Genomic DNA, 21174 nt, shown 5'->3' with positions numbered 1-21174 from the left:
CAATTCTGATGGCGTATCAGTGCGTCTGACTATACAGTACATCTATACACCCTGCCCCAGTATAAGTAATGTAGCTATTGCACCTCAAGGAAAACAGATGGCTTCTTTCATATATATAGTCCCATTGTCATTTAGGCAAAGAAATGAGGGGCCAAATTTTCAAAGATAGCGTGGTGCCTAAAGATGCAGCTGGTGCATAGTGAGATTCTCAGAAGACCTATGGAGACTAAGCGCCTGACTCCTGCTTTTGAAAATCCCACCACACACCTAGCTGCCTCTTGAGATGCCTAAATACCTTTGAAAATCTGGCCTGTGGTGACATACCTTTCAGAATAGCTTTTAGTGGTAGCTACTGCTACAAAGACAAGTCACAATGGAAATGTTATGAGTGGCAGATATAGCTCTGTGATTAAAAACGGAACCAATCAAAAGTATCATAAAGAATATCAGGGCCAATCCAGCATCCTTTCTCCAAGTGGATCCCTCTGCTAGCAGCCCCACTGATGTCTGTTGGGTTATAAGTAAAATTTACGCATATGAATAAGAGTTGCAGGATAAGGTGCTTAAGGAAAGGCCCTTATCTCTTCTGGATCATTTATAACTTTACTGCAAACCAGTTTTAATCAATCTGACTGTCAACTGTGCTAGTTGCTTTCTATACAACTACTGTATGTGACTCACAATTTAGCTAGACTATGAGTCTAGGTCAATGCTCCCAAATCACAGCTGAGCATGTCATAGGTAGGATGTGGGAGGTAATTGTCCCACTCTACTCGGCACTGGTGAGGCCTCAGCAGGAGTAGTGTGTCCCATTTTGGGTGCTACACTTGTAGTTAAGTACTGGAATAGGCTTCCAAAGAAGGTTGTAAAATCCCCATCATTGGAGGTTTTTAAGACAAGGTTAGACAAACACCTGTAAGGGATGGTCTAAGTTTACTTGGTCCTGCTGCAGCACAGTTGGCTGGATGAGATGACCTATTGAGGTTCCTTCGAGCCCTACATTTCTATGATTCTGTGATTTTATAAGCAAAAGTAGTTCCTTCCATGGGCCCCGTTTATAATGTCAGGCTACAGAGTGCCTGGCTGAGTTTAAGGATAACAAAGCACTAGCAAATGGATTGTAGGAAACAATCCTACATTGGCAGAAGGATGGACATCTCTACTTTATAAGTGATGCCATGATAACAGGCAAGCAGGGTTTTCCCTATGTGTGGCTTCTTCTGGATCAAGAAAGTTGAGATTCCACTGCATGTGAATAGCTGCGGTGAGATGGTACTTCTCCCCTAGCGAAAAAGCAAACGCTGGAAGCAGTAATGAGTTCCTATTGCCTGCCATTGTGTGATCACATTAAAGACTCTTCAAACATTACGCCCTGGGCAATATCAAAACACTTCATTTGCTGCTATGATTTTGACAGCAGATTTTAGACTTTGTGCAAAATTAAAGACAAGAATAATAGCTTTCCTTTCTGTTGTTCATCACACTAGGAAGTATGCATTTTGTTTCATTACAGCCATTTTTTTCCTCCCCAAAACATCCTTCTTCTTGCTTTTTCTTAACAGTATCAAAGGCTTTATAGCTCTTTAAAGAGAACTTTTACCTGTATCTAATGATAAATTACATACTGCTGTAAGTGCTATGCAGTGCATACACTGTTGGCTTGCACTGCTGTTCATTCCCATCTTTCATGGATCATATTGTTGGCTTCCTTAACCACCATCATCTCTTTGCCCTTGATAACCTCCTTAACATTGGCTTACTGATATTTTCTTAGCCCTCCTGGCCTCTTTCCTACTGCTATTATGCACAAGTTCACCATGAATATTTTCTCTGAGCCCATGTGACAGATAATAGTGTTTTTCTTAATTGCTAATCACGTCTGTTAGTGAGTTACTTGCAGGAGAACAGTTAATTCCAGACCACTTAGAAATTCTGCAGAATGGCTTATGGTACATGTGGTGCTTTTTGCAAGGCCAGTTCCAGATAATATAGTCCAGAGAAGCTGGCGATCAAAGGGAATTGCAAAGTTGGAGCAAAGATTCAAAATTAAATAAGGAAGTTTTGTTCCCATTCTTGGGCAGAAGGAACACAGAGGATGATGGCCAAGTGTTCATGTAAATATCATACTGATGTGATCATACTGTCCACAGGTCCATTGTAAAACCTTATTATTCAGAAATCCAGAGCTTTCAAAAATGGGTGAATTTGGTATGCCTGCATACACTCAGCACCAGTCAGAGTTATGCACAGCATCGTGTTTTCAGCACTGTCCGTACAGCTCAATCTGGGGGTGCTCATGCCGCTGCCAATGAAGCGAATGGGAGATTTGTTATTGACTTCAGCAGGTGCAGTGCCAGACCGCTTGCCTGCGCAGCCCTGACATTCCCGCGCAGGGTCTCTTCTGATCGGAAATTGCCAGTCATGTCAAGCCATTTAATGGCTTTGGCAGTGGGATGATAATGAACGCTCTCCTCAAAATCAGGCAGTTCCATTGACTTCAACAGGGCTGCAGGAGCTTAGGTGAGGACAGAATGTGACCCTTTGGGTTTGTAACCAAAGCATTAAGAGACAGTTGTCTGAGTGGGAGGGGGAGACTGAACATGTGCATGTTGCCTACAGGAGTAGGAGCTTTGTTGCTGATGTGATGAAGCCAGTGATGTTGACTCTGAGGACTAGCTGAAATGGCAAGAAAGAAAAGAATTAAAAAGGTGGGCTGAACTGAAGGCACAGCATTAAAAAAACCAGGAGAAAATGAAGCGATGGGTGTTTTGTTTGTACCTGGAAGAACCCTGGGAATTCAATCCTCTAAAATATCCCTCACTTCCTCCGAACAGCTGCTTTCGCTGAGCTAAATAAATCATTCTTCTTGTTACCTTGTACTGTACATGCAGAAAAGATGTGTTAGAGCAAAAAACGCTCCGAGTCCCTGCTAGGGCTTAGTTTTTTCCATCATACTCTGTGCCTCATATTTCAGTTCAGAAGCAGCCCCTCCTCAGCCCCAAGAAAGAAAGAATCCTTGCGATGGTCAGTTATCAGTTGTGACCCCAAATGTTCCCTCCTTGAGATTTACAGTATAGAAGCCTGATAAGAAGTCTGTCAGTACATTAGTGCTCAGTGAAGCAGTGCAGAAGGACCCAAGGGGAGCTCTCTGTGCCTACTATCTCCACCGATCTTCCTGACACAATGGTGTAATTGACCACAAGGATACCAAGTGCTTTCTTATTGTTCTTAGAAACATTGTCATGGCCTGGTATTCTATATCAGGCTGCATTTAGAAGGTGGAAAGGGCATCGCTGCATTTCTGATATGAATTTATTCTAGGCAGTTGGTCTTTGCAGTGGAACACTGCAGTGCTCCATTAACTACAAAAGATATTTCTGTACCATTTGCTAAGGCATGAGCGTCCTTTCGCTGTTAAGCAGCGATGATGTTAAAGTGAATGAAAAGAGCCCTTTCTGAGTGAAGACACAGGAAGCCAATTAAGAGTTCTTGTTTCAATCCAAATGCATCTTCCCAAACACATGTCCTTTCAAAATAAGGCAGAGATTTAGCTTGCACAATGTGTTTGAACCCTGAACTTTTTAATTTGCACATGATTTAAGAAAATCTAACTAGTTCTATTGGGGAATTGGCTGCTTTTTAAAAACTACTCTTTGCTGGTTTCTTTATTCCAACACCAAAGTAATTTATGTTCTCGTTTGATTTCGTTCTCCCACAAACAAAAGCCACAATATATAATGTGATCTCTATTGCTGGAGTGTTTGTTGTTGGAAGGGCATTGGAAAATAGATAAATGTCTCAACACAAAAGAGGATCCAGGTTTCAGAAAGATCACACCGATTGGAAAATACTTTTTCAGTTATATTTATGAGCCGTCCTTAGTTCACTGTTTTAAAATATGATGGTGTAATAACATTTTAAACCTATAGTAAGAGGTAAGTGATTGGAGCCTTATAAATACCTAAATAGATAGACTGCTATACAGATCTTTTGTTATGCTGAATTTTTGCCCATAGTTAAAACCGTTTGTACAATGCGGAACATTCCCCATGCCCCTCACAAAAAAAACCAACAACCAACAAACCACACAAACAATTAACAAACCCTGAAAAACATTTCTGTTCAGATTTGAGGTGGTTAGTATCTTAAGAGAAATATCTTTTAAAGAAAAGAGAATTATATTATATATGCAGGAACAACATGCTATCTCGTGTGTATAGAGATACTGAAAATCTCTTCCAGCCAGCTAGTGAAAGTCTTATTTCACAGTTATGTTATCATCAGAAGTCTGAATTTCATGACTTTTGAAATGTAAAGAAAAAAACGCAGACTCCTCTTTCAGCATATTAACTAAAATGATTGCAACATGTGAATGAATCAAAGTCAGCTGTTCAATAATAGACTAAGTTATCTCTAATATCACAATTCCATCAGCCAACGGCAAGCTGCTGCTGATTGTCTTGCAAATCTATAAAACATATTTTAAAAGATTCAGAGAGGCATCATGACCTAATGGCCTAAGCACTGGCTTGAAAAATCTGAGTTCTAATCCCAGCTCTGACACTGGTTCACTGTGATGTCTTGGACAAAGCAATCATCTATCCTGCCTCTGATTCTTCAACTGTAAAATGAGTATTATAATATACAGTTACTTACTGCCCTGTGTTTTTGTGAGGATGGGTTAGTGTTTGTGCAGCACTGTGAAGAGCTAAGTATCATTAATATGACTACTAATAATTGTGACTAGCATTAACAAATGTTTAACAGTTGTTTTATCCTCTCTGAAAAACACAGACCTGATTTGAAGGTGCATCATGGAAGTGAAGAGAAACTTCCAAGATGTGTTTTACAGGCACAGATGCATTTCAATATGGTCATGGACCCCTTGGTTTTCACCTGGTGGGATGCTCTGAGAGAGTCAGCATGCAGCTGTCCTTACTCCATTTCTAGGTGGTAATCCTATTGGCAGAGATCCTTGCAAATTGTCTGGATTTTTACAGTGTGCCCAGTGCACACAGAGATGGGATTCTCTGGGATGCTGTGACAAAGCAATCTTTTGATTGTGCAATAACCAGTATCAAATCCACAATGCCAGAGTAAAGTCAGTAGGTATGCAGTTGTGCACCTAATTTGCACTTGCAGTTATTGTGACTGTGCATGCAAACTGAAGAGCTCAATGTGCAAATGACGAGGCATATACAATGCCCTGATTTGTGCATGTAAGCATGTTCATTCCAAAACCTGGCTCATATTATTTCAGATGACTTCTATATGTGACTCTAAGGCCAAATCATTACCTTTTTAACTAAAAAAGAACAAACCCAATACAAGTTTTTCTCTTTCATAAAATGAAGAACACCACCTTTCCCCTGCTTTGGCTAGAGCTAAAAATTTGGCTCACAGATTTCAGAATCAGAAATGTTTGCTTCCATTGGGTCAATTATCTGCATTTTTAGATTATGATTATTAAGAATATTTATATTACAGTAGCTTAGTATTTTAGAAGGCTATAAATGTTTTTTATATAATCAGCATTTTAAAAAGTCTATAAACATCCACTGTGTTTGCCTAATGTACTATAAAAGCTTCCAAAGGAGTTGTTATTACCTGACCTGTCACTTCACACATGCTTTGAGGAGGGATTTTTTTTTTTTTATTCTTGTCTTTTTTCCAATCTGCCATTAATAAAAGGAAGCAAACCATTAACAGCTTTGGAGCTGCAAGGAGAAGTAAAGAGGTTTGTAAACTTGGATTCGAAAGGAAATGTTTGCAGCTTTTTACTAGGCTCTTTTGGATTCTCCACACACAACGACAGTATCAAAGAGACAAAATCAGTTTAGGTTCATAAATTCAAAACCACCAGACTCTGCTTCTTTTAAAGTAACATCTTGCATTTTGTTTAGAATGTTGCAATGTCTTACATAAAGTCCTGAATTTGTTCACTTTTGCATTCTGCTGTATATCTCACTGAAGCTTCTTTGGTTAAAGAAGTTAAAGAAGTTTTAATGTGTGTATCTATAGATACACACACACACATTCAGGTCCCTATCTCTGGTGGTACTCTGTGCACACAACCCTCACCATTGTCTATGCATGGAACAGGTATATGACCAAGACCTCATGAAAAGAGGCGGTCTCACGCCACCAATTTTGGTTCTGGATCCAGATGTCAAACACCGTAACATTCAGGGTGATTGGATCTGTGATTTTGGTTCTGTCCATTATACAAGAAGAGAGGACCATGTGTAACTTCAAATCCTGATCAAGGTTTGGATTGTGTGCACTCCAAAAGTACATGCGTCTTTTGCTCTGGGGATTTGGTTGGTGCCCACCTCCATTAAATAATTCCTGCAGTTCATGGCATGAGGGTGTGTTCTCAACCTCAGATGTCTGTTAATGGTATGCCCACAGCTGATTCAAACCAACAGATGGTATTACTGGGCCTCAGGTACCAAACAACCACTAGTCTTCAAGAAAGCTTCCACAGCTCAGCTCTGCTCTTTTAGTGGAGAATACCTGGAACTAGTAGTAGACAGGCCTGCAAGATTAGGTTGCAGATCTGATTAAAGTCTTTCTCAGGGGATTTTGTCTATTTTATGCTTCTGCACTGGGCTGAAAACAGCATGAGAACAACCTTTCTTGTCACTTGTGACACCTATCCTAGTTGTACAGAAATGAATTATATCAGGTGGCAAAAATGATCGGAGAGTTTACAAAACTTTATATCGGTTTGATTTGGAGTTTTGGACAAAAGTCTCTTTGGTGTCTTCTTCGGAGGAATGGCTTTTATTCATATAAGGCCATGACTGGGAAAACATCCTTTAGGCCAGGAGTTCTCACTACAGCTTTTTGGTGGCCTCAGAGTGCAGCCACCAACTCTTGCTGGTGGCCGCTCTGACAATTTTTCCTAAAATACTTAATTAGCTTGAGGCAAAACAAATAAATATGCACATACACATTTCCATATTCTTGTAATTTATTTATGTAGGATTTTTTTTGCAGATTCAATAATAAAACTAATGTACAGTTGTCTCTCTTCTTTACTGAACCGAAACAGACTAGAAACATGAATAAGGTGCTTTGCACATTCTAATTTTTTTTCTCGTTGTGTCTTTTGCTTTTTTTTTAAGACTTCCTAGTTACTAAGTCTCGTCTGAAAAGTGTTATTAAGAAACATACAAATATCACTTTTCACAACAGACTTATTCAGCCCTGGCAAGCCTGGGGATAAATTAAGCCCTGGATAGGGAGGTAGATATGGAGGCAGCAGGGGACAGGAGCCCTGGGGGAGGCAGCGAGGGCCTGGGGTGATGGGGGGGTGACCTTGGGGCCAGAGCTCGCCATCGTATGTCTGGGATATGGAGCCTGAAGCCCCATGGCTGGAGCCTGCCATCCGCCATCCCACCTCGGGAAGGTGGGGAACTCACTGGCTATCTGTTCCTCCAGCTTTTGTGTCTCCAGAGGTGAGCAGGGTCCAATCATTGCTGGCGGCCCCGGGGGAGGGCGCTGCTGCTTTGCCTCCCCATCCCCAATCACTGCCCAGGAGGCTGTGGCCACAAGAAAAGTCACTTGTGGCCGCCTGCGGCCACTGTGGCCACATTTGAGAAACACTGTTTTAGACCCAACTGGTCAGTGATATGCTGCCAGGCTCTGGATGCTTCTATGTGATAACAGAAGGGGAAGGAGAAAGACACAACAGATTTAGCTCCCTCCCTCCCCTACATCCTAACAAACCCTAGTGGTTCTATGTTGTGCACGGCCCTGGACTGCCCACATCATCTCCCCCTGGCAACCTCTGGAGAGACACCAGGAGATTTCTACAGCTCACGGAGTTGTGCTGGGTCCTCCTTTGCAAGGTCTACACTGTTTGTGCCCTGGGTATGCACTGGCTGTGCACTGGATCTGTACACCGTACAGTTTCTAAGATTCTTTTGAGTCTCGCGTGCCTCTAGGGGCATCTAAAAACGTATCTCGAAGTTAAAATCTACTCACAGACTATCAGTGTGCATGTGTTTGTGTATGTGTTAAGGGGAGGATGGAGAGTTTGGGAATCCCTCTTCTCTCAGTGTTGCTAGCAATTCTCAAGTGAGATGAGCACTCTGTTGAGACTGGGGGAATCTTTAATATACATAGAGAGAATTTAGACTTCTGGGGTCAGATCCTCACATCCTGCTGAGCTCTCTTTGATCAAGACCTGAGTGGAAAGGCGGGAGAAAGGCATCTCAAAGCTACCTTTCTACTCGCCCAATCCTGTGGCTGGGTTGGGGCAGGTCTGGCCCCTGGTATAACTTAGAGCAGCCTCAGGGATGTTCTACATTATACTGATAGTAGTGACTTCTGCCATCTCAGGATCATCAGGGTGCAGCATGCTGTGGTCATGCTCCTTTCCTGCTGCCCCATATCTCTATCTTGGGGAGCCTGGAAGCAGGTGGTGATGAGCTGGCTATACTTGCTTTATACCACACAGGGATATTCTAATGCCAGGGCAATTCCTAGCTGCCCCATTAGGGCAGCTTTCAGGCTGGCAGTCAGAGGGTGAGCCTTAGGGCCTAAGAGAGAGAGACAGGGGTCAGATGTGGTTTGTCAGCCACACATGTTAGTCTTGGCCTCTCTCCTATTATCTCACCTTTATGGCACAAGCCATTGAAGGCAATAAGGGTGCATTAATGTGACTTAGAGAGGAATTTGACCCTGTATCACTCAAATTTTAACTAATAATTCATCTCTGAATGAAATGTGCTGGGTTCCTCAGGAAGAAATGCTTTTAAGCCTGACCCTGAGAGTTACCAAGCATTGAAGTCAATAGGAATGGAGGCATGTTCAGGACCTCAGAGAAGATGCTCAGCACCTCATGTCAGTTCATGTGAGTGCTGGGTAGGTTAAAAGCTATTAGCTACCCACAAGTCCGACAGTCTCTGAATAGTATTTTCTTATAGCCTCTCATCAATAACATCAATTGGAGATATCCATTAGGATCAATAATATAAAACATTATACAATTGCTGCATAACTGTATGGGTTTCTGCTGCTTCTATTAAACAACCTTTAAAGTTGTTATATCGTTACGAGGTACTATTAATTGTGCATATTTTTATTCACCTGTAGGTTAGAAATCTCCACTGATGCTATTATGATAATGAATAAAAGGTGGAGTAAGTCACCGGATCCTCATTCCCTTTTTCCCCTGTCAGGATATGGGGCTTGACATTGCAAGGTGCCAAGCATCTCCTGCCTGGTGCCAGCCGTCTCTTGGGAACTGAGGGAGTTCAGCACCTCGCAGGATCGGGCCCATCATACTGCATGTACAGGTAAATTTCTGTTTTTTCATGATTGGTTTTCAGAATCAAGGGTTCGACTCCTGTGAGATGCTATCAAATTCAATTCCAAATCACACAAAGGAGAGTGATCCCATAGGAGCCTTTATGATCCTTTCTGGGTGTGAAGAAGTGGCATGTTCTTTACAGCCAAGTCTGAATTATACAGAGCTGCTAAGTGAAATGTAATTGTGCATTGGCGGGGGACTCGGGGGGGTGGGGGGGGAAAGAGGATCATTAGATGAATGAGATGCCCAGATTTGGGGTTTTGCTTGCAAACAAACAAGGCAGATTCATTAGGAATAGGCAGAATCACATTTATCATTATTTATGCTTTCTCCCCAAGGTGACCTGGTGCTATCCTCACATTGATCTTTTTTTAAGCTGGATCTTGTAAGGGGCCGTGAAATCAAAGATCACCCACTTGCTTCCCTCACTTCAGGAGTGCAAGTCAATGCAACGTGCTCACATTTTGTGTAAGTACCTCACCTTAAATTAATGAGGAGAATGACTTTTCATTTGGCCAAAAAACTAGCATGAACAAAAACCCAGAGAGATACCAGCTTGTTCAGTTATTACATGCATTAATTAACAGGGCACCCTTTCAGGGGGTGACTTTCCCTGGCTTAAAGTTGGGCTTACTCACATTCCCCAACACAAGGAACAGATAGCGCATGCTCCCTGGGGGCCAGCAGCTTGGAAGGGTTCAGAATGGAGAGAGACTCGGCCAGCCGGTGAAGTGCCTGGGATCTCACAGTCAGGGAGTCTGTCTTAATGTGGTGCTTTTGAATCACGGCTCTTCTCTTGTTAAGGTAAGAATCAATAGCCTTTCAACTTCTTTCCCCCACCTCCTCTTCCGGATACGTTTCCACCAGGGAGGAAAAAAGGAACCAAAGAAAGATAGGTAACCCCTCCCCCACCAACCCCCTCTGCGCCTCCCCCCAACCCCCCCCCCCCCCCCCAAAAAAAAACCAACCAAAAACCCTGAGGGGAGACAAAGGTCTTCCGGAATGGACATGGTCTCTGTCTCTGTCTCTCAACAACAGCGCTTACCATACATAGTCTGGGCCTGGTGAAACCTTGGGACAGGCAGAGAGTGGTAAGATGAGATGGCTCTCTATTTGGCCTAGCTAAAAATAGCTGAGGGTAAAAAAAAAAGGCAGAGTCAGGACCCTGCAGGACTAGTAGTCAATGGGCTGAGAGAAGTGACTGAACTCCAAATACTCCCTGCTCGGCCGTCTCCAGCTGACAGGCTATTTTTTGCCATGGTTGACTAAATATGGTCAGGGAGGCAATGGCATGAAAAGGGGCCACTTGCCTGGGAGTGCATGTTTCAGATGCTTAGCTGGGTATATAAGCACTGGAAAGGTGGACTCGTTTTCTGATCAGAGGTTTCCCCCCGCCCCCCCAGACTCTGTGCAGCAACCCCCCCCCTTTTTTTTTTTGTTGCATGCGTGCTCTTGGTTGCATCCTGACCTCTACCTCAGGCTGACCCTTTGGGGGGGGTGGGGAGAGAAGAGAGGAAGGGCGGGCGATGGTAGACTTCTGCAGACACAGCCATTATGCATCAAGGTGTGCGGCAATCTGAGCATGGGAGGTTGCCTCTCCTTAACTCCTGCTTCAACCTTCTATTCTGCCTCTGCTCTTCAGTGCTCTCTCTCTCTCTCTCTCTCTCGCTCTGTCTCTTAGCCTTAGCTGTAAGCTTTAAAGCTCTCCCTCCTTTCCTTCCCTCCTCCCACCCCACTAAGCCTGCGATGCAGCAGGAGGGATTGAGTTGTAGTGGTGCTTTTTGGAGGGGGGTGTGTGTGTGTGGGGGGGTGTGTTGCCTCATAATTTTTTTTTCTCCAAGTGAGGGCTAATACTATTACTGGGCCTGCTCTCTTTTTCCCTTCCTGCATTAGAGATTGGCTATAAGGAGAAGGCTGACGGCTGCAGCATGAAGCGCATTATTACCTTGTGATTCCATGACCCTCCTCTATGCATCCCTAACTCTCGAAAGCTGATTCAGCTTTCAGCTAGTGCTCTGGTGACTCTACTGCTGCAACAGAATCTTCTAACTGGTATGTCTCTTTTTTCCCCCCTCTCCTATCTGTCTTTCTTTTAACTGCATCAGCTCCGCTTGTTTTTAAACACTTTCCTGGCTAATGCAGGACTCGGTGCCCATCAAACTTGCCCAGGGACTTAAATGTGTGCCTCTGCTCTGTTGACTGTGTGTTTGTGTACAGAATGTGTGTTTTAATATGTGGGTGGGTTAGGAGACCTTTTTTTCTTGTTCTGCTCTGGCATCCTCCGCATTTAAAAAAAACCCAAAAAACTGCAGAGCAAGCACTGGACTAGAATAATCTGAACTGAAATGTCAGAACTTTGACATGCAATCATTTTGCAAGGTTAAACCAGCCTTTAAATGCCTAATACTGATATGGGCTGGCTAATGACCCCTGGGGGAATTTTTTTTTTTAATACCTAGTAGCTGCGAGCTGAAATAATACCAACAAGAGCAAAGCTGAAACGTGGTTAAACTTACCCTAAGTTGCAGTGATCTCAACACTGCGGTGATTAACCATTGAAATGCTGAAAAGCGAGTATTAATTACAGACATGTGGTTTATGGACAATCAGAAAAGGAACGTCAGGGGAAGAGAAGTTATATTTTCACTGCAAGGAATTTAAAACGCAGGTTACACTTCATGTGCCAATTGACTATTCTTGCTTCTGAAGCAAAGAGCTGACTGTGGTCATTAAATTTTTTATTATAGTGGTGTATATGTGCACACGCCCATACACACATATATAATGATAAATATATATATATATATATATGTATGTATGCACAGTAAAGATATACTGTATAATGTGTGTGTGTATATATATATACTACATATACACATTAGATAAAATATATGTAATATATATTATGTGAATACAATATATATTATATCTGTGTATATATAGTAAGCCTCTGTGTGTGTGTGTGTGTGTGTGTGTGTATTAGAGATTGTACATTCTTCAATCATGTGTAATTGTATAGTGAGAAATCCTTGATTTGTGCTGTCATTTTAATTGCTGGGTTTCTCCTGAACTGATGATATCGTCTGTGCCTCAGAAATTTTTTGTAAAGTGACTCAATTCAATCTAAACTGTACAGAACGGATTGCGGGCGGGCTTGGCCGGAACTAACACAAACTTCCAACTCATTTCATCTTCCTTTCTCACTTCTCCCCACTGTCCCCATGAATAAAGACCTTCACCTGCATCTCCCATTCTTTGAAGCTCCAAAAAGTTCTGTGCTATCCAACTGTAGATAGAATTCTGTAAAATGACTAGGCAAGTGCATAGAGGGTCTGAGGAGAAGGAGGAAAGCCCTGTGAGCATGAACACATGTCATTCCCCACCCCCCTCCCTTCGTACTCTCCCCTCCCACATTTAACTTCACTTCCATTAGCTCAGGCTGTCTTCCTTGCTTTCATCAGTTCCTCATCTCTGCACTCCTCCTTTGTCAAATGACACCAACCATTTAGGATTTCCCTTTCCCAAGATTTCTATGCCCCCAATCAGCATGCAATATTTTCCACTCTGAATGAATCAAGAGACAGTTAAACCAGCTCAGATGAGTGAGGGAAAATTGGGTAACTGGAACACAACAAGACCTGACGAAATGTAAAATAGGGGTGCAGATATTTTTTACTACGCCAAACAAATTAAAAAGGGGCATTTTTGGAAAACATGAATTTCCATGAAGACCCCGAAAGTGAATTAACAAAAATTACATACACTTCCACCAGGTGTTACTAGTATAAAAGCAATTGCCACTTCGCTGTACTCAGCAAGACTGGATAAACTTGCCTTGACTTTTATAAGTCATTAGCTAGGGGTTCTTTTCCTAATCTTTAGTTTTAAACCCTTTAGTTTTAAATACCTTATACAATATTCTCCTTATTATCCTTTAGTTGGTGTCCAATTCATCTGCAAAAGTTTGGGACTGTACAGGAGAGCATACATCAAAATTTATTTAGGGAAAGGAAATAGTGTGTCGATTACAAATGTTTTAAAGGTCGAAGAAATAAAGTAACCATCCTTCTTCCCACACTTATATTTACTGGTGTTGGGACAAGGGAAAACAAAATTCAACTGAATGTCTCGGCCATGCTAAACTCTCCCTAAGTGTCTGATTTTTCCTGAAATCAGAGCAATCAGACGTTCATTCACACTATTGGTGTGTCTATTTAAACCCTCAGTTCTCTCTCCTGCCTTAATTTCCTTGCAGTCGTGCATTCTGATAGTGTCACAGGTCCACCCCTCTTCTCTTTAGTCCCAAAAGGTTGAAATTTGCCTTTAAATTAGATAAATAACAATAAGTGATAAACTCAAACAAACAAAAAGGAATAAAAAAAGATGTTGAATAAAATCAGGGCTAAAGCACGTGAGCTGTGTAACATGGCAGGAGTAAAGTAACTTCCGGGACTTCACAGCAATTAACTTTCTGAAACACTGGCATAGTGGGACCACTCTGTTTCTTTTTGGTGGTGATAGAAGTTGACTGAGAACTGGGAAATATTTACTTCCCAGTTTGCAGTTATATTCTAAAATGCAGTGGAAAAACATCGATACAATTAAGTATTCCAAAGTGCTTAGTTTGCCAATTGCTAAGTTTACTTAAACCCTCTTTAAAGGGTTCATTAGAAGACTGTGAGAAATGGTAAAATTCATTAACACTAAGGCAGCCATTCTGCATTTGCCTGTAAATTGGTATTGATCTGCCGGCTCAGGCTAGGGGTAGCAGTCAAATGAAGCAGGTGAGTGGACAAGCTAAGCATACCATTACAGCAATGCTGAATGAGCATTAAGCGCCCCGTGTGACCTCCTGGTTTGCTTGATGCCTAAAGCCTGCCCATAATAGTCTCGTATTCAGTACAATCATCATTTTCAGCAGTGCCACTCGGACCACATTGTTAGGGGAGCTTTAAAGCTCAGAGTGGCTGTGAGGCAATGAGGGAGAAAGAGAGAGAGAGAGAGAGAGAGAAAGAAAAAAAAAAAAAAGAGAGAGAGAGAGACTGACTGTCTAATGCAAACAGGAGAAAGAGCCATACACACACACACACACGCACGCACGCACGCATGCATGCATGCATGCAGAGGAGTGCTTGAGGAGTAACTTGCAGACTTCCACTCTGGCCTGTGCTTTCTGGCATCTAGCTTTGGCTGCCCCGTTCTGTTTTTTATTTTGCATATCTGCAGGTATGTTACAGACATCCTCAGCTGTCATGGAGTTCAACTGGATGACATTTTAAAAAACATTTAAAAACCAAACCCCAAAAGGCATATCATTTCTTTCCGGGGTTTCGTATCTGCAAGGTAGTGTTTCACTTACAATGACCTGCAAAGGAAAAATCTCTGGAGTCTCTAGGTAAGATCCTTTCTTCTTCTTATGCTTTAACCCCAACTAATTGATAAAAGCAATTCTTTGTCTGTAACGGATTACTTTTCTAACCCTGGCGAATGGAACAGGCAAGCTTCGTGTTGATTTGTAAGTTATCTACCAGACATTTGATTTTTTTTGGGTGGTATATACCCCAGATTGGCTCTGATTGTTTCTAAATCCTGGGATGGAAAAAATTCAGGTGTCTTTATTTTTTTTTCCTAGTGGCTTTGCAGAAAAAAGAAAAGAAATCCCTCCAGTAAGATAGATAGATATTTGTCTGATTTTTTTTTTGTACTTGAAAGTTTTGGATTTCAAATGAAATATCTACTTTTCAGGTGAACTGGATGGGATTTTTGTTTTCTTTTGCTTTCCCCTCACTCCCCCCATCCCATTTATGTGAAAATGAAGCACTGTCAGGGGTAAATTGCCAGATTGCTCAGACTTTTTGTCCAATGTAGTGTCCATTTCTATTCTCGGTGACAAAAATCAGAAACCTGCAGAGGAGCAGCTATGGATTATTGGAGATTAGTCTGAGGTGGGGAAAGTGTGCGTGTGTGTTGCTGGAGGAAAGAGAAACTCTGCTCTTTTAAATTGAGCCTTAACTGAACACTCTTGGGATGCGAATTCTGAATCAGCGCTATTTACTCCTGTGAACATATAAATGCACATATTGAAACTACCTGCTTGAGAGACATACTTCTTTATATGCCCATATGAACCTGGCAAGCTATGGAATGTAAAGAAGTATGTATTTCAGGTGGGGATCATTCTCAGTGGAGCAATGTGTGACCCAATGTTAAAAAAAAAAAAGGGAGAAGGACAGACAGAAATTTGTTTAAATGCCTGACATGGCAGACTGACCGGGGAGTCAATTGATGATCTTGTTCCAGGGCGTGTATTGTTCTGTCACTTTGCCTGTGTCAGCAGGTGGAAATGCTCATCAGGACATTAAATATTCAATATGCTGACTGCGGCATGGGCTTTGAAAGGCAACGCCAGAAGAAAGCTTGCTGTCCACTTGTGTTTTTTAACAAGGGTAGAGGCCAATTGCTCTTTTTTATTTGTTTGTTCCTCCCCCCACCCCTCAAAAAAAGTAGACTAGATGCCAGCAAAGCAGATTGAGCTTTAAATCGAGAAAAGAGAGAAAGGGATTGGATAGGAGAATAGAGGGGACAGAGAGAGAGAGAGAGAGAATACAATGATTCTGCCTTAGCTGTGCAGTATTTTAGCTCTAAATTAATGTACAAACTTAGGCTTTTTGAACCTTTCCCATGTTAAAAGTTCTCATGGTTAAAAGCAGTGAGAAAAGATATCCTAATCGTCTTTATGATGAATTCTATTAACAGCCATCAAAACAATTTAAACATAGCTAAAGCACAAGCAGCCCTAAATATGTACATATATTTTCCCCAAAAGAATAATAAAATCAGCAGGCTTGAATTCGGGAAGTCTTATTAGGCTTTTAAACATTTTTTTTATACTGTACAACAAAATGCATTTGGTTATTTTTCTGCTCTTCTGAAATAATGGTTTAAGAAGTAAATCAGAATGAAAGAAAATAGCGCTATATATTGGATATTGTATGTATGTAGAACTAAACCCTTATCTGTTTACGGTTTCATTCTAAAAGTATCTTTGCACTTCCAAAACCACCCACCTCCCCACAAAAGTGCCTAATGCAGATGGGTTTTTTTGTTTTAAACTTCATCAAAAGTATTTTTCCTTCCCCAAAGTTAACCAGATCTCAACTAGTGGTGCTATTGGAAATTAACCTGAAACTTTTTGCTTTAATAGAATGATTTGCCTCCTGGTTAACACCACCTTGGATTTGCTTTACTGCTAACATCTCACTTGATAGAGTCCTGGCAACTTGCTATCCATTGCTGGGACTGATCAAGCAACCAACAGACATTTGGTTTTGGAAACTAGTAGAGCATTGCGTATTCTAATGGCCCAGAAGAGTAAGTGAGATAGTGAATTTGGATTTTGCAAAAGTCCTTATTCTCCTCTATTCAAGGCAAGCACCATTGTCACTTGTTACATGTATGCCAAAGGGGATTTAACTATAAGCAGGAGCTCATGAATAACTGGTTAGGAATGGCAGGCTGAATACCACTGAGGTTTTATTCTGTATATTATTCAGTAGATATTAACTTTTTTTTAAAGTAAATGCTATAGGAAGGGAGAAAGGGTTTAGCTGTAGCTGGCTAGGACAGGCGAAAATCTTTTTATTTGCCAGGTTGCATTAAAAAAATAGACGTTACACTGAATGAAAGTGAAACTGAGCTAACTTCAGTACCACCGTGTAGGGCTGAGATACATGTCAGGGACCAGAAAGAGCACCTGTTATAGTTCAAAGGGGCGTGGTCCTTCTGGCCTTGGTATTTTTTTAAAATCATGTGATCTTTGCTCTTTAGGAGAATCCCACTCATGACAGGCCCTTGGGAGCCTGCAACAGGTGCAGGTCCCCACAATAAACTGTTATGGTTTTTCTGCCAGAAGGGATGACCTTTTGGCATGAATGACAGATTCCCTGTATGGGGAGGGAGAGTGAGGTGACTCATGGTCTTCACCTGCTGATATGCATCTCACTAGCGTCCCCCAAGCTGCTTAACTAGGCATGTTTTAAAAAAATATTTCCCTTGTTGCAGTAGATGGGGGGAGGAGCCCATCATTGTCTAGTCTGCAATTCCACCAATGAAGGCAGCGGCCAGTGGTGGAATTACACGGGGAAGACATCCGAACGCACTAAGCCATCTCATGGAGGCAGCGGCTCCTTCCCCAGACGAAGTCCATGTTTGACATTAAAGTATGATGGCAAGAGTTTGTGTTTAAATAAAGAGACAAGGTGTGATGAGGTTATATATTTTATTGGACCATCAGAAGTTGGTCCAATAAAAGATATTCCCTCATCCACCTTGTCTCTCTAATATCCAGGGACTGACAGAGATACAACGACACTGCATGCTTAAATAAAAGCACTAGTGTTTTGAAAATAGATTTAACTGAGCAGTAAAACTACAGATCGTAGGCTTGGTTGCAGCTTCCCCTTATTGTAAATCACCTACATGACCCTGATCCACGGAATTAAAAATGAGAGAGATTCTCAGTGTCATAGATAGAAAACAAATTTTCCCTTTTTGTTGCTAACGTTTTCCTCCTGGCTCAGGTTTCACTGAAACTTGGTGTTGCTCTTGCGCTCAGGGACACCGGCTCTGATTTACAAGTACTTGTGTTCCTAATGCCATTTTTGCCTACTTTTCCCCTCTTTAAATTAATAGGTTTGTTAATCCAATGGAATTACGAATATTAGGATGTAACTAAGCATTCAGATTTATTTTTATGTAAATATATTGGAAGCTATAATTTTAAGCGACGTCTATGGTATTTTAATATCTTGGCAGAAGGAAAATGAGCGGAGGGGCGATAAAGGCATGGGGTTATGTGCTTTAAGGAGCAGCGTACGGTACAGTTTAGCTCAGCGATGAGGCCTTCTGCTGTAGCTCTGCTAAATGCCCAAGTCTGGATCTTAGCTTTGCTGATGTCCATTACAATTCCCTCTTGTCCCCACTTGCTTCCCTGTAACAATGCAAATGACCCTTACGGTCCCTTCTAACCCTGTGCTTCTATGATTCTACACACATCTCTGTGCTTCTTAAAACAGCCTCATGGAGACCACGTGCTAGGATGAGAATGAAAAGCATATGGTACTGAGCGAACATCAAAAGTTGTGCTCCAGTCCTGTTCCCATCCAAGTTAAAGGAAGGGGGAGCCTGCCATCAACTTCAATAGGAGATGGATTGGGCCCTAAGTCCTTGTAAAAACATTAGGCTACTCTCACTGCCTGGTTGATAGTTCTTTCTTTAATTAAAATGGTAACAGGCCCCATCCCGCAGAACTCACCAATTGAAATGAAGATTCAAGTTATTTCCATTTTGTTCTCCATACAAGAGAGATTTGTTCCCGTTTTTCCAGTCCAATCATGAGTTTGTTCCTAAGAATCCCTCCGCAGTTCACGTTAAGCAAGAAATTTTATTGGAACCAGTTGGGAAATTCAGGTGCTGTCATCCAAATAGCAAGCTGAGGATTGTGAAATGCCAGTTATGGAAACAGTAGCTTTGAGAATTATAAAAGCTGTAAATCCAGTGGACCAAATTAGTTAAAATTTTCCTATACTGTGCCTCACAAAATCCAGCCGTTTTAGAACTGAATTTTCCACATGTAAGCGAAACCATCCCCAGGTATAAAATGGCTATTTTGCACACACTCAAGAGAGCACAAGGACGATTTGTGACGTACTATTTTCCCAGTGTGTGTTTAGGTTTCGTTTGTTGTTCATCTTGATGGCAAGTGATGATGATGATGATGATGATGATTGTATATATTTAGAGCAGGTGGCCAAATACATTTCAGTACCCCTTCTAAAAAAAGTCTGTTTGCAATTCAAGTTTAATAGTGCTTTCATCAAGCGCAATAAAGCATTTTATTGCACAAGTATTTCAAAGCATGTGCTGGCCCCGGTAAAAGCATTAGGAAAGGGGTGCATCAGCAATCTCATTTAAAACTGTCGACCCAATGTGAAAAATGTTGCGTTGAAGAATAAACTGCTATTAAGCATGATTAGATTGACCTGCAGGACAGATATTTTAGCTGCTGCAGCACAAGTCGATCAAAGTGAGCATCGCTTGGATTGCAAAAAATTTTTTTTTAATGCCCTAAATTAAAAATGAAAGAGCCTTAGAATATTTAGGACCAGAGTGTGACTTTGGGGATGAGATTTGTGCATTTGATTCAAAGGTTTTTTGCAAGGCAGAGAAGGGCGGGGGGATGTATTAATTGCTGCCACTTTAGCATAAATTGAAAGTATGTTACTCAGATCAACCAATCAAAAAAGAAATTGTGCTGACTCAGGGTTTGGACTAGTCTGCACGTCTGATTGCAGAAAAGATCAGTACTGCACTGCAGTATCTCTCCTTTCCTTTGACACCAGCCTAGCTGGGCAGGGCTTCCCTTGTGTTTCCCAGGACTGGTTTAGGCCCGGAGCAAGAGAAGGCCCTAGAAAGAAAGAAGGAAAGAGGGAAGCCTTTGTGAGCCCGAAGCTGATAGTTATTCTTTTCAGTCAATTAGCAGGATCTCCCGTCATAAGTCTGAGGACAAATGCTAATGGCATGAATTGCTTAGGATATATTTAAAACAAAAAATAGTTCCACCACATCATGTATCTAATAGTGACTGAGGGCGCTCTGTTGGGTTAAATATATTTGCTTATTGTTTGATCCCCCTGAAAGCTTAGAACTGCCTTTTAAATACACCAGTTGCTGTCCCTGTTTAGTGAATGATAGTAGGGTTAATCTTTGCAGCCTGGTATTGCAGTGGCTCTCAAAGTGGACAGCTACCTTTAAAAAAAGTATTTCCATTGGACTGTGCAAGGTTATTGAGAGAGAAATGGAGTCTAGCAGTTAACGGAGGGTGCTGGAAATCTAGAAGTCTTGACTTCTATTATTGGCTCTGACACACTCACGTGTGTGGTCTTTGTCAAGTCATTTAAAATTCTCTGCCTCAGTTTCCCCGTCTGCAAAACGAGGTGAATAATATTTATGCAATTATCTCGGTAGAATTGTTGAAGGTTTTATTTAGATAATGGGCCAAATTCACTCGTGGGTGTAAACACTGTCTGAATTAATGAATTTATATCAAGGACAAGTTTGATCCATTGCTAGTTAAGTACTTAAAATACCAGCTCAATACCTGAGAGACAAGGTTGTCTCTTTCATCAACAGAAGTTGGTCCAATAAAAGATATTATCTCACCCACCTTCTCTCTAGTATTGAGCTGGTATTTTAATCACTTAACTAGAAATGGGTCAAACTTGTCCTTGATATAAACTCATTAACTCAGATGGTGTTTATACCCATGAATGAATTTGGCCCATTATCTAAATATCTCCCATTATCTCTCATCCTGGGACCGACATGGCTACAACAACACTGCCTAGCTAAATACTAAGTATTATTATGTAAAATATAATTCACTGCTACTGCAAACCCATGCACACAAACATATCCATGATATATATGATATACTGACATGTTTCAGTTTACAGCTTACCATTGCATTGTGTATTAAACAGAGAGTGAAATCCTGGCTCCACCTAAAATAAATGGCAAAACTCCCATTGACTTCAGTGGGGTCAGGATTATATCCAGAGTACCATTAGCCATATACAGGCATTACAGGCCAACAGGCTTTTTAAAGATAAGCCCAAACCCTAGTCTGTAGTGATTTTACAAAGCTGTTTATGGGACACCTGACTCACTTCTTCCTGTACTACCCATATCTAGCTGGTGTAGTGCATGTGTAACCCACAGACCTCCCTGGTGTGGTGTTCTGTCCCACCTAGTGGCACTGAGACCACTTAGAAAGAGATTAATGAGTCTGCTCT

The 21174-nt window shown here is 41.5% G+C and overlaps 1 long non-coding RNA gene across 1 annotated transcript in view; it reads left to right on the top strand.

Annotated features, from left to right (window-relative positions):
- The first annotated feature begins 10863 nt into the window (after nucleotides 1–10863).
- The window catches only part of LOC141997283 (uncharacterized), a 33248-nt gene continuing 22937 nt past the window's right edge, over nucleotides 10864–21174 (top strand). The window contains exons 1-3 of the long non-coding RNA XR_012641706.1: nucleotides 10864–10886; nucleotides 11216–11374; nucleotides 14549–14717. This is a non-coding gene — a long non-coding RNA (uncharacterized LOC141997283). The remainder of the gene's footprint in view (nucleotides 10887–11215; nucleotides 11375–14548; nucleotides 14718–21174) is intronic.

This window comes from Natator depressus, chromosome 13 (genome assembly GCF_965152275.1).
Source record: "Natator depressus isolate rNatDep1 chromosome 13, rNatDep2.hap1, whole genome shotgun sequence".
Lineage (NCBI taxonomy): Eukaryota > Metazoa > Chordata > Testudines > Cheloniidae > Natator > Natator depressus.
This window is presented reverse-complemented; position numbering and strand designations above follow the sequence as displayed.